The sequence below is a fragment of the Echinops telfairi genome, unplaced genomic scaffold (genome assembly GCF_000313985.2).
Source record: "Echinops telfairi isolate 266 unplaced genomic scaffold, ASM31398v2 ScPeMD7_7468;HRSCAF=8506_0, whole genome shotgun sequence".
NCBI lineage: Eukaryota > Metazoa > Chordata > Mammalia > Afrosoricida > Tenrecidae > Echinops > Echinops telfairi.
In genome coordinates, this window is record NW_022111369.1 from 10,808,578 (window position 1) to 10,819,526 (window position 10,949).

General features: G+C 41.1%; 1 pseudogene; it reads left to right on the forward strand.

Moving 5' to 3' along the window:
* Nucleotides 1–284: 284 nt before the first annotated feature.
* On the forward strand, nucleotides 285–704 carry LOC115873316 (annotated as a pseudogene).
* The last annotated feature ends 10,245 nt before the right edge of the window (nucleotides 705–10,949 follow it).

Consider the following 10,949-nt stretch of genomic DNA (forward strand, 5'->3'; position numbering starts at 1 on the left):
GTGGTCACTTAATAACAAATTGTAAGCAAGGAGGGACATTTATCACAAAAAAGATATGTTGGCAGGAGCTGAAACCAAGGGCTTAAGTAGAAAGAAAATGTTTTGAAAAAGATGATGGCAACTTATGTACAAGTGTGCTTGACACAATGGGTGTATGGATTGTTATAGGAGCTGTAAGAGTCCCCAATAAAATGATATAAATAAATAAATAAATAAATAAATAAAAGCTATGTTGGCTCTTTTACCTCTGTGCTCCATGGAGATAGGGAGATAGCGGTGCTGTGATGGGCCGCTGCCCCATCCCGTGCTATCAGTAATGTAAAAAGAAGCCCTATCCAAAGTCCCGCTTCTGCTAAGGTGTCCCTGATGCCGAGATTGGCATCTTTGATCTCAGTTGGAAGAAGGCAAAAGTGGGTGAGTTCCCACGTTGTGGCCACAAGGTGTTGGATGAATAGGAGCGGCTCTCCTCAGAAGGCCGGGAGGCTGCCTGGATATGTACTAAGAAGAACACAGTGCCAGGGACGCCACTCACATCCAAGTGCAGCTCCACTCCCCGCCCCCTCCGAGGAATCCACAGTATGTTGACAGAGTACAGACGGAGAGGTGTGCTGCCTATGGAAATCCACAAGGCACAGTGGCGAGGGTCTTCATTGGCTAAGCCATTTCCATCCCAGCAAGCTTCTAAACAAGGAGCATGTGACTGAGGCCGTGGGCAGGGCCAAGTTCAAGCTCCCTGGGTGCCAGAGGATCTATTGCTCTAAGAAATGGAGCTATCAAGCTTAATGCTGATGAGTTTGAAAACATGGTGGCTGAGAAATGCCTCATACCAGATAGTGATGGACAAGTGGTCCCAGCGAAAAGTGACAGGCCCTGCATTCAGGAAGGCCTTGGCAGCTCCATGCCCACCAAAAAACAGAATTTCCTGATTGAAAATAGCAACAGAAAAAAGGTATGTTGGACTGTATAAATTGATCCCCTCATTTAGTTAATCCAGAATTTGATTTTGGTGAGGAAAATAATAGTAGGAATGAGCTACTCAAGTTTCTGTGTGTAATTTCTCTTTATGTGTTTGAAATAAACATGTATGTCACTAAAGACTTGAAGTCCATTTCACATTTACTTTCCCTTCTTTGTTTTTAGCCAGCTAGACCCATATTTAGACCCAAAGAAGAAGGAATCTGGAGGTTGGTTTTATTTATTTATGTTTTTAAAGCTGTGAGCCTTCAATCTCATTTTTATTTATAAGATTTATTCTATATAGTTATACAGCCCATCTCAATGAATGAGATCAGTAATAATCTTCTGTTAAACCCCTTATGATTGTGGCTTTCTTTCTTTCTTTCTTATTTTCCTCCTCCCATCTACTCTCCCTCCCGCCCTCTGTAATTTCCTGTTCCTCTTCCCTGTTCCCGCCCTTGTCTCTGGCCTCCTAATAGTCTTCCAAGTCTTAGCATTTGGTGTAAGTAAAATTGATGTACCTTTTCCTTTATTTTTCCTTATAATGGTGTTATTAAATGTTTATCCTTATAAGATTGACTAACTTTGCTAAGCATAATGTTTCCTAGTTTTGTCCATGTCTTACGGTGTTTAAGAGAGCTGCCATTATTTTTTGTTGATATATAATATTCCATTGTATGAATGTACCAGAGTCCATTTTTCCATTTCTCTGTAACTGGAGTTTTGGGCTGTTTCCATGATTTTACTATTATGGAAATTGCTGCAATAAACATAGGTGTGCATATGTCTGTTGGTGTTGTATTCTTTACTTCTTTAGGGTGTATCCTCAGTAGAGAGATTGCTGGATCCTAAGGTGCTGGTATTTGCATTTATTTAACAAAGCACCATACTGATTTCCATAATGGTTGTCTAATTCTGCAGTCCCACCAGTGATGTAAGAACATTCCCCTGTCTCCCCATCTTGCAGTCTCTCTTTTAATAAGAGGCTGGCTCTATGATTATAGGGCCTCTGCCATTAGCGTGGGTATGGATTCACATGAAAACGTGTCTTTCTAAAGGTTTGGGAAATTGAAGATGCTGAGATATATTTTATAAATTCAGCAAGAAAAAGAGTAATCGTCATTAATGCGACAGAGAACCTGGATGAATAATCGGCTTTGAGATGCTGCCAGATGAAGATGACAGCCCGCAAATGCCATCGCCTAGAGGAGGACAGGCAGTATTAGGCGAACTGCCACTCATGCGATTGCACAAAAGGTTACCCAGAAGTGCTGCTACCACTTCAAGAAGCACAAATGCCATTGCGAGGACCTTTCATCAGGATCAGTGATATAAAAAGACTTCAGACAATTTGATCCAGAATGATAGATTGAGCATTAAATAAATGATTTGTGCATCCAGAAAGCAGCGCGTCTTCCCCGGCGTAGGGGTGTGTGTGAAAAGACAACACTGGAATACTAGTAGGATGAAGCAATCTACTTGTTTCTAATTTCCAAAGGATTCTTTAATAAATTAGTGATTGGTCCAAGTTCTAGTTCTGTTTCTCTTGTGTGACTGTCAACAGAGGTGCAGGGCTGGGATGGGCAGTAGTAGAAAAGCCAGTCTATTTGCAAGTAATGAATCGAGGGAAGGCTGGTTATTGGCGTGTTTGCAATAATCTTCCAGTAACCTATGCAAATGTCATTCGTAATTATCATCTTAATGAGCTATTATTGGTAGATATTAATAATAATATTAAGCTACTAACAGTATCCTAATGAGATTGAGATTAACACTGTTTGAGTAGCTTGGGAATTCAAGAGACTTGGTTGAAATCAAATGCAAAATATGCTAAGTGTTTCCGTCTTTGCTGTGACCATCCCTGATGTGTGACAGAATGTTCACCATGTCTAAGTCTGGATATTCATTACTGGTTTGTTTTGTATCTTTTCATCTGCTGTGGAACATCTATGCTGAGCTCAAAATAGCAAAAAATCTGAAGCACCAGTTCCTGCCCTTATGGGAGGGTCCCTATGGGTTGTGTTGTGAGATTGCCAAAATGTGTTTGATTTTAAAATTGTAGCAAATGTATAGGGTAGCCTCATTTTCTATTCTCTGGCTCCTTGGGTCTTTAAAGAGTTAATTCAGGGTTCACCAAATGTTTCCATAAAGGACCAGAGAGTACATGTCAGCGTTGAGGGCCAGGCGCAGCAACAAACACTGCTCACCTGCTCTTCCTTAGAAAATGTGTAAGCAAACAAACATGGTAATATGCCAATAAATCTTGAATAGCAAAAACAACCTGTGGACGGACTGTGTCTAAATGTGAACTAATTGAATGAATTCTTCAGAAAGAATTCATTGCATTGCTGAATTAATGCACTGAGAATCTCTTGAATTCTCGCGCACACACACGCACACACTTGAACCAGTTCTTTCCAGTTTGACCTCCTGCTGATAATTTGCATTGTCACCTGAGATATCCTAAATATATATCAGTTTGACTTGGTATATATCGGGCAGGGGCTACAAATTCTCAGCAGGAGGTCCAATTAGAATGAACTGAAGTCCCAAACAAATAACCATATAATAATTTTATAGCATAATAACAATGTTATCCCTATTACATCTCAATAATAACAATGTTGCCCCTATTATATCTTCTTCCCCCCAGACAGCAGGATGAGACATGAAACTCCAGAGAGGGGCCTCTCCTCCCTTCAGTGCTCTGAACCACACTCTCTGCTGTCGAGTGGATTCCAAAGTAGAGCCACCTGACAGGACAGAGAAAGTGGCCGTGCGGGTTTCCAAGTTTACATAACTCCATACAGGAGTATAAAGCTTCACCTTTCTCCTTTGGGGTGGCTGGTGGTCACAAACTACTGACCTTGTGGTTAGCAGCCCCATTTGTAGCCCCCACAATGCCACCTGCTCCAATAAGAATTACCACAGCTTTCGCATGGGAAATGGTAAACAGATCCTCAATTTTAGGCAGGAAAATAAAACAGCAGTAATAGTCTAAACTAATTTAATGAAGGAAAACAAAACTGGGCTTCTCCCATCCAGATATTGAAAGTTAGAGAATGTAGGTAATTAGAGCATAATTAAAATTAATTACTCAGTTCAGATTACTTACTTCTATAATGAGTCAAAGGTTTACAGCCAATGAGATGGAAACTGGGCTAAGTTGGAAGAAAGTGTTAGAAATCTTCACTTAGGAATTAAGACTTGGAAAGTCAAATTAGGACAATTGAATTAGTCTGATTAATAGTCTAAAAATACTAATACTATGCAATGCAATGCAATGCTATGCCATAGTATTCTTTGCTTTACAAACCAAAGATGGGCATTGTGATTACTTAGTGTAGAGACAAGAAGCTAGTTGAGACAGGCACTTTAGACTAGTTGACCAGAAAGCCTTCTCAGTGGCTCTCAACCTTCCTAATGCTGCGACCCTTTAATACACTTCCTCATGTTGTGGTGACCCCCAACCATAAAATTATTTTCGTTGCCACTTCATCACTGTAATTTTGTACTGTTATGAATTGGGCAACCCCTATGAAAGGGTCATTCGACCTTCAAAGGGGTCACCATCCACAGATTGAGAACCACTGTCTAGAGGATTGAATCCACGTAGTACTGACTCAGACTGTGGAAACAGTGAGGTGGTTTACAAAGGATCTGACATTGATAGATAGGTTTTACTCAAAGAAAGCAATTGTTTTCAGACTTGCAGTGAAGCCAATGTTGATTATGTATAAAAGTCACTGTTTGAACGGTTGTATACAGTCAGCTCCTAATGGATGATTTCTACATGATGGAGCCCCGCCGTCAGATGTCACAGTCCTCGAGTGGTTCTGACTCAGTGACCCTAGAGTGCAGGACCCCATTGCAGAGCATCGCCTCTGCGGGGTTCCGAGACCGGAACTCTTCACAGGTGTCGAAAGGCTTGTCTTTCCCGGAGAGCCGCTGGCAGAGTCCAGCTGCTGACCTTGGGTTTAGCAGCCTAACTCGGAAACACTGTGCCACCTCCATTGTGTGGAAAGCACTCTGCACACTGAAGAGGCTCGAACCTGAGTCAAGTTCAGTTCCCAGCAACCCTCTGGGCGAGTGTGGAACACGGGGTTTTGTGACGGTCATCTTCATGGAGGCAGCCTGCCACACCCCTCTCCCAGGGATCAGCTGTAGGTCCCAGCATGTAACAACAGTAACACGGAGGTCCTTGACCTTGAAGATATGCTAGAGACAGAAATGGCATCGCCTACAGCAGCGCTTCTCAACCTGTGGGTCGTGACCCCTTTGGGGGGCCAATGACCCTTTCATAGGGGTCGCCTAAGACCGTTGGGAACATCTTTCTGATGGTCTTAGGAACGGAGACACCGCTCCTCTATTGTCTCCAGGCAAGTCCGCCCCCATGCAGATACACCCATATATGAGTGCCCGGCGTAAAGACTGACCCACGCAACCCCATGCTTCAAGACAACATTTCATTGATTTGTCATTAGAAATAAATATTTCACAATATAAAATTATATTGTTTTTGTGATTAGTCACTTTAATTATGTTCAATTTGTAACAATGAAAATCCATCCTGCATATCAGATATTTACATGATGATTCATAACAGTAGCAAAACTACAGTGATGAAGTAGCACCGAAAATAATTTTATGGTTGGTGGGGTCACCACCACACAAGGACTGTATTAAAGATCCGCGGCCTTCGGAAGGTTGAGAACCACACACTGTGCTACAGATTTTCTTCCCCTCGTGGTCACTCTGTAAGAGAGATTTTCACAGGTTGGTGGAACCAAGTTCTAGGCTAGGACAGGCTTACAATGATAAACAGCAAACTCAAACTTGCTGAGGACTTTCTGTATTCTCTTCATAAAAACCATGCAGATGACGAAGGCAGAAGTGGGCCCTCCTTAATCTTCTGTAGCAATGAGTTTGCTAACTATATATGGAGAACACTACCCCAAATAAAAACAACACAGACCTAAGCAACACAAAATCCCACATACTTTATGCTTATTCTTTCTCTCTTCAGAGGGAAAGGAAAACTACATGTATTTCCCCCCACAAATCAGGTGTTAAATTATTAATTGACAAAATGTTTGCACTACTGCTGTGTCTAACCCTGGGCGGAAAAATGGATCAAAGGGACTTCCTGAAGCTTAAAATCTGGTGAGGAAGACACGTTCCACATAGAAACAAGATGGGCATTGTGAGTACTTAGCGTAGGGACAAGCAGTTAGCTGAGACAGGCGCGTCAGATTAGTTGGCCAGAAAGCCTAGATCACAACACCCCACAGAGTACTGACTCACACTATGGAAAATGTTTTGCAAGCTTTAGATTTGTCATCCAATAGTCTCTTCTGTCTGATGCTGAATCTTATTCCTTGCTTGATTATGTACTCCTGTGGTTATACAAGTAGAACGAGTTGGCTTTTATGGCTTTTAAGGCAAACAAGCAAGTGAAAACAGATACCAACTTGAATTTATTGTACTGCTGGGATAAAGGAATTCTACAAAAGGAAATAATTCCATTCCATTAATTTTGATTTCTTTAGGTCAATGATACTTAATGTTACTATTTTTAAAGGGGTATTTTCTTTTTCTTTTTATTTAATTTTCATTGTGAATTAACCAAAAACCAAAGTCACTGCCAATGAGTCAATGCTGACTCATAGTGGCCCTATAGGACAGCGTATAACGGCCCTGTGGGTGTCTGAGGCTGTCACTCTTTACAGGAGTAGAAAGCCTCCTCTTTCTCCCACGGAGCAGCTGGGGTTTTAGGTCGCTCCCGGGGCTATTGTGAATTAGGGGAGGTTTCTGTTTCAGATTTTCATTAAAAAAAAAACCCAGCTTTATTGGCATAAAACTCACATATAATACAATTCAATCGCTCTATCCCATCAAGCAGAATGGTACAATCTTCTCCATGACCAGGTTTCATGTCTGTACTCAGTGTTATTGGCTCCCCAGCCCCCTGAAATCTCCTGGCCATACCTCCGAGGAGTATCAATCCAGTCACTGTCTAGAGGCCTAGCTAGCCTGGGTTTCATCACGAGAACGACAGCAGTAAAACAGATAAAACCTCAATCAAAAGGAAAGCAGGCAAGATTCAAAGCTAGTGTGTTTCATTTTAACCTAAGTGTGTCTGCAATAAATTCACTTTCCAATTGCAAGGCAATTCACATTCTGGTCTGCGGTTAGAAGGGATTCACCAGAGGCTTAATCCACGTGTATTTAAGCCTTCACTCTTTTTTTTAATTAATAACTGATGATTTAAAAATGGCTCAAAAGGGAGAGCATATGATATTACATTTTAATCAAATTACGTCTGCCAAAATTGACTTTACAACTCTCTTTGTCTGATAACAAGGCTATAAACCGAAGGGGTTCTCCAGAGGAGTCACCCACATGTGGACCCTGAAGATGGATTTGGGGCTTTCACCCAAAGCCATCTGCAAACCAGGTGTTCACAATTTAAGCTCCAATTCCGTTCTGTCCTTCGGATTTGGATTATACTAGTTACAGCCCTTGGATCACACAGGCTGATGTGCTTCTTCCACATGGGCTTAGTTGACACCTCACTTAGATGGCTGCTTGTTTGAAAACAAGTCTTTAAAACCCTAGGAGCTGTTCCTTCTGATAGCCTGGCCCCATCTAGGTTCCTCACCACAGCTTTCTATAGCGCCCATATCTTCAGTGATCTCTTCGGGAGGGTGAGCATCGAAGATGGCCATGTCATAAAAGCAAAGTTTTTAGATTGGGGCTAAATTAAGTGCAAGCTCCAAATCTGGTTTTGTATTCAACAGCTTAGAAACTTACCCAACCACTCAATAGCTTGCTCCATCCGCCTCTCTTTCCCTGCCAATTCTCCTCTTTTAGACTAATATCTTCCCCTTCACTCAACTTGTCTACCCTGTCCCGTTCTTTCCCTTCCACCGCTGGTAACCATCCAAGTCTCTTTATTTTAGTATGAAATCGTTATCTTGATTTTTTTTTCTTTTGTAAGGTGGTCTAATACGATAGTTGTCCTTTTGTGATTGACTCATGTCACTCATGCAATATGCTCCAAATCAACCCATGTCATGAAGTGTTGGCCCATTATTCTTTTTGGAAAAACAGGTTTATTAACACTTCATCCATGTCATACAATCAATAATTCAGTCATATCAAGAAGAATTGTACAAGTGTCACTATATTCAATTCTAGAACATTTTCTTCTTTGTATTCATTATTGTTCATATAATTATATATATATATATTTTTTCTAATTGTGGAAAAATATGTATACAAAAAATTATCTAAAAGCTTTCTCAACTTCTACTTGTATAATTAAGTGCCATTGATTATACTCTTCATGTTGTACAAGCATTATTGATATTCTTTTCAAAATGGTTCCACCCCTGATGACATAGACTAATCAACCCTAAGCAACCCCTCTTTCCCTTTCACCCAAAGTCATTGGTCCAGTTTGGTTTCTTTCTTCCTTCTTTCTCTCATTTTTTCTTTCTTCCTTTCTTTCCTCATAGTTTTTTTGATATAGTTTCACATATCATACACTTCCATGGTTAAATAGCTTTTAAAATGAGTTTTATAGACATCATCACAATTAGCTCTGGTGCTCCCTCCTCACTCCCACATTCACTGCTTGCTCCCCAAATCCCCTCAACCCTCTCACCTCGCACATCCTCTCCACATCTCCGACAAATCATTGCATCAGTTATTATCTCTGTGCGTCTACTCCTATGTGCTTCACAAACTGGGAAACCCACCAGAAACAATAAAAAACAAAAACATGGCCTTGCTCGATACTTGCCTTCATGAAAGATAAGGGTGCTACAGCCAAGTGGTGAAGAAAGCAGATGGTGCCCAGCTATCAATTGGAGCAGTATCTGGAGTCTTAAAGGCTTGTATTCAAACAAGCAGCCATCTAAATGAGATGTCAATTAAGTCCACATGGAAGAAGCATACCAGCCTGTGTGATCCAAAGATGATGATAACAAAATCCAAATATGACAGAGGGAAAAGTATCAGAGCTTAAATTGTGAACTCCCAATTTGTAGAAGGCTATGGAGGACGGACATCTGCTTGTCCCTGGGTTATGAAGGACTCGGATTTACTTTGGAGGTTGTATTATGACAACAACAAAACCCCACGAGACCACCACCACCACCAACAACAACAACAAAGTAACAACAAAACAAACAAAAGGCTGGAAAATAAAAAACATTGTCAATCGTACCCCTGAAGTATCAGGCGAGTGCATTGATAACATCACCATTTTTACCAATGGCATAGAATTCAAGACACTGTCCACACGAGGAGTCTTTGCAAGTACAGTTCAATGGAAAGCTGCAACCCAATTGACTGAACTCTTTATACTGAGCACGGGGATTGGTGTCCAGGGAGTGTCCTGGATCAATCCACCCAAGTGCAGTCCCTGCCCAACAGTTCAAAACCTGTCATATCAATGCAAGGGGGGCATCGAGGTACTAAATATATGGTGATTCTGGGTTCCTTTCCACTGGACACCCACCAAGCCAGGGCTCCCACCCAAGGTCCAATGACTGCCACTTCCACAGACCCAGGGTGCCCGCCCTCTGCTTCCTCTCCCATCAGAGTATCCCCGTCCTCAGTTCAAGGGCACAGGCAGCTTTGAGGCAGGGCCAATTTCACTCATTTGGGCCTCTATTCCAAGTTCCTATGGTTTCACCTGTTATTCTTTACGATGCCTGGCATTCCATTGTGCATGTACTCCACTGTGTGTGTACAATCTACTGTGTGTATATGCCATTATATTTATCAGTTCTTCCACCAATAGGCATTTAGGTTGTTGCCATAGCCTTGCTGCTGTAAACAGCACTGTGATGAACATGGGTGTGCACACGTGTTCGTGCTCTGGCTCTTATTTCTTTACGGTATATACTGAGTAGAGGACACTGCTAGGTCATGATATTTCTATTCCGTTATTTGAAGATGTGCCATGCCTCTTTCTACAGTGGTTGTACAGTTTTATAGTCCCAGCAACAGTATATGAGGGTTCTAATCTCTCAGCACCCTCTCTATAATCTGTTATTGTGTGTCTTAAAACTTTGTTATCAGTGCCTGTATAAAGTGGGATCGCATCATTGTTTTGATTTGTATCTCTCGAATGTCTAGCCACCACAATCATTTCTACATATGTTAGTTAGATGCCTGGATATCATCTTTGTTGAGCTGTCTAATCATGTCCTCTGCCATTTTAAATCAGATTATTCACTTTGTTATTGCTGAGTTGTTGAAGTTTTCTATAGATTCCACTATATCATTGCTAAGAAAGTCTGTGGATTCTCTTTTAACTCTTGGATAGTCTCTAGATACACATAAATGTCTTATTTTTAGGAAGTCTCAGTTAGTTATTTGTCTTCTGCTCTCTGGATTATGTTTGATAGTGTGATCGTGTCAGGTTTGAGGACTCTTCTGGTCTTCGCTATTTTTCTCCTGATACCCCAGGGACTCCTGTCATCTCCTCTACTTCCCATGATGACCTGCCTTCTTGATACATATGGTGAAGCATTTTTTTTTCTTTCCTAGTTTTTCAGTTTTATATTGCATTTTTATTGTAACTTAGGTGGTTTACACTTCATATAATCAACTTCATTCAATAGTCCAAACTGCTAATCCAACCCACTACTAGTTCCCTCCCTCCTACCCCCCACATGATCCTCTAACCTCCATGTCACTCACGTGAACCCCTCTCAACAGGCCAGCACAATTCCCTCATAGTTGAATATGATTTCGCTGCATTTAAGATTCTTGGTTGGATATCATTCATTTAACAAATAAAAATCCAAATGAGAACACTTATTTGCCCATCAAACTGGCTAAATTTCTTTTTTTAAGGATAATTCCGATGTTGTTTCAGTATACAGGGAAAAAACAAAACAAAACCCACTGTCTCAGTCTGGGTACTTTAGAGAAACAAATCTACAGAAACTCGTGTAAAAGAGAGAGTTTTATAT